Source organism: Benincasa hispida, chromosome 7, assembly GCF_027475165.1.
Source record: "Benincasa hispida cultivar pf3 chromosome 7, pf3_genome.v1.1, whole genome shotgun sequence".
NCBI lineage: Eukaryota > Viridiplantae > Streptophyta > Magnoliopsida > Cucurbitales > Cucurbitaceae > Benincasa > Benincasa hispida.
In genome coordinates, this window is record NC_143484.1 from 9,956,748 (window position 1) to 9,960,121 (window position 3,374).

At 34.4% G+C, this 3,374-nt stretch overlaps 1 pseudogene; it reads right to left on the reverse strand.

The window, feature by feature from the left end:
* Positions 1 to 229: 229 nt before the first annotated feature.
* LOC120081657 (beta-galactosidase pseudogene) lies at positions 230 to 2,060 on the reverse strand (annotated as a pseudogene).
* Between the last annotated feature and the right edge of the window lie 1,314 nt (positions 2,061 to 3,374).

The following is a 3,374-nucleotide window of genomic DNA, read 5'->3' on the forward strand; positions in this document are numbered from 1 at the left end:
TGTTTTTCTTACAATTTCAATACTGTTGGGTGTTAGATAATTTCTACGAACAGATTGTTGGTCGTTTACATTATTTAGATGAAGCTTCAAAACATGTTATTACTTTTTGAAATATTTAACCAGAAAAACTTGTTTAGAAGTTTCTAATTTCTCTCAGATTTGTTATCAATAAATCATACCATGAAAAAGAAAAAAAATTAATTTGTTAGCTCAAATGATAATATATATATTACATCACTCGATTCTTTGAGCATGGTGCTTGAACTGCCAATCTTGCAGATAAATTGGTAGCATCGCCCAATCCAAACGACTTTGCAGATACATCAATGAAACAATTTTCCATACCAATGCAAGTATTTTCCACCAAAAGAGCACTATTTGTCACATCCCATGAGCCTTTTTTGAATGAACCACATTTTCCCTCTGGATTTCCATAGCTAGCAATTTGGATTTCAGAGATGATATGCCTTCCTTGATAAGACAACTCTAACGTGCTTCCTTCATTAGCATTTCCACATATTGTTCCTATAGTGATGGTCTGAACTGAGACTTGTTGAGGATCTCCACCAATTTCTTCAAACAAAACCAATATATTGGTGTCATCTGATAGAAACGATCTTGGAACATGATACCATCTTTGGGAAAGATTTCCACAATTTCCAATGCATTTGCTAAGGTCATATGCACCTCTATAGTCACAGGTTGCATTGCAACTATCATCAACTATCATTGCTAGCAATGAAAGAAGGCCAAAATCGACATATGCTTTGTCCATTTACCCAAGCCTGACCTTTTCCCATTCCTTGCATGTCCAATACTACAGGGTCAATTTCTGAAGGTGTCTTAAAGCTTTTTTTGTACCATGTCATTCTCCTTCTAATAGATTTTTTATTTAATGTGCTCCAATTTGTTCTCTGTGAGAATATTGGGTTGTAAAGTTGCTTCATTTCTCCATTTAATCCAACCTTATAAGACCATAAATTTGATGACAAATCAGTTGTGACATTTCCATCTCCAATTAGATAAATGGGACCTTCATCAATTCTAGTTGACACCATGTCATAAAATCTTACTATGGCACTCGGAAGGGATATGGTGTTGGTTCCAACTTTTAATAGAATGGGTTTCTCAAATACAAAGTTCTGACCATTGCTTCCCCATTGCGACCCAATGTACCTTCTGTTTACAAAGGCATGAAGCACATGACTTTTTGTATTCACTTGGAGAGTTACATTTTGAAGTGAAGACGTTGAATTGGTTTCAACATTTGTCATATACCATAAGTAGTCACTAAAATCAACCGTGGTTCTTTTTTGTTCCAAAAGAAGGTTTGCGTAAAATGTACCTTTTCCTTGTAGATTGTCTCTCATGGGCTCCGGAGCCCAAACCCACGACAGTTATGCATTTTGCTTCTCATTCTTCACCTTCACAAACATAGAAGTTTGGGAATTTATTTTTGCAGTGTTGAAAACCTCTTTGTTGCAACCGTTAAGAATGTTCACAGACCAAACTGGTACAAAATACTTTCCCTCTGCCTGCAAATCTATGGTAGCATCATTGCTGCCATATGTGTTACTCAAAAAACAAAACCTTTCACCTGTTGTTGGGTTAGAGAATTTTGTTAAAGTAACAAAGCTACTAAGTTTTTGGTCTGAATGGGTGCTGTTGGTGAGAATCTTCTTTCCCATTTTGATGGATGCATGGAGTTGTTTGAGATGTCCCCATTTGGGTTGATTCAAGTTTCCATATTCATCAAATGGGGCATTGTAATCATAAGACGTAGTAATGAATGGACCTCCCGATATTCTTCCAAAGTTTGTGCCTCCAAGATACATGTAATAATTGTTAAACACACCACCAGATTGGAAAAATCTTGCTACAGAAAAAGCTACATCTTTTTCACTTCTATAAGGGTCTTTATCGCCCCATTTCTGGAACCATCCCACCCAATTTTCAGTAAATATTTTTGGGCTCTTAGGATTGTTAGGACTAAAGTTATCACAATAGAATCCATTGCATGTATTAATAATAGGTTGTGGGGCATCACTTTGTTGGCACATGATCCATGAAAAACCAATATTGTTGGCAAAAGAATTTCTAAAATATTGTTCGACCTTATCCTGAAATAACTTATCCCCGAATTAAAAATATTACACCAAAATTTTGTTTTCCCAACATGGATTTGCTAATTCATTTTCTATCTTTGGTTTGAATTTTAAAGACATCAACTTCATTTGAGTAATAAAGTAAGGCTAATAAATTCAATTATAGTGAGTTTGAGTTTTGTCTCATTAGTTGAACCTCATGTATTCGAGCATCTTTCTTCAACTTTTTTATTTTTTATTTTTAGATTTTTCATTTTGTGCATTGGGGTCATATAATAAAATGGGACATGGTAAGCAAAATAGATTTACATCTGATTTTGGTCTATCAACTCTAGCTTTCAATTTTTTTTTTTTTTTTGTCCTCCTCTTTTCTAAAAATGTATACATTTTGTGATAATGACATGACCTTTAACTTGATGTTGAAATGAATATGCAATTATATACCCATGTTAAATAAGCCGCCAAATAAGCAGGCTAAAGTTTTCCAACTTTTCAACAGAATGTTCTTGCTATGTGTTCTGTGTCAAGAATGATGTCATTGAAGGATTTCTAAATCAAGAGAACCAGTGAGTGAAAGCAGATCGTTCCAAGCTCCATTGTGAAAGAACATAAAAATTTACAATCAAACAGAAACAGTTATGCATTATACGATAAATTACAATATGCTTCATAAAGAACAAACAAGGGATCGAGTAAACAATACCTTTGAAGAACTCCTTCTTCACGTATCCCTTGATCATTCAACAACTCTACAATCAAGCACGAACACAACGAGTCTCTAGAAAATCCTCAATCATCAGTGAGTGCAACTCGATCCTCAACCCTCAAACAGAACTGGGAACCACCACGAGGCTACCTTGGTATTCTCAGTGTGAGAATCCAGTAGTTGTGGCCTCTGTATGGATTTGGATAGAGGGATGGAGGAATAGAAGAATGAGTAAGCAATCGAGTAAAGAATAGAACGATCGTGTAGAAGATATCAGTCTACCGCATAGACTCGTCCTCGACTGTGTAGTAAGTAAGTTCTATCATATAGAAAACTTGTTAACTATCGTTTACTCTATCAACAAGTTATCGTATAACTTAGTCATGTAGCATGGAATGAATCTGAAACTATTTTTCTTCTTTATTCCATTTAGCCATAAACCGTCTATAAACACCCACTAAGGTGGTTATTAAAGAAAACAAAAATGAATTATCTTATATTTAATTATTTATAAATATATACAATAACTAACTTATTATATTATATTTATAATCTATAATTTT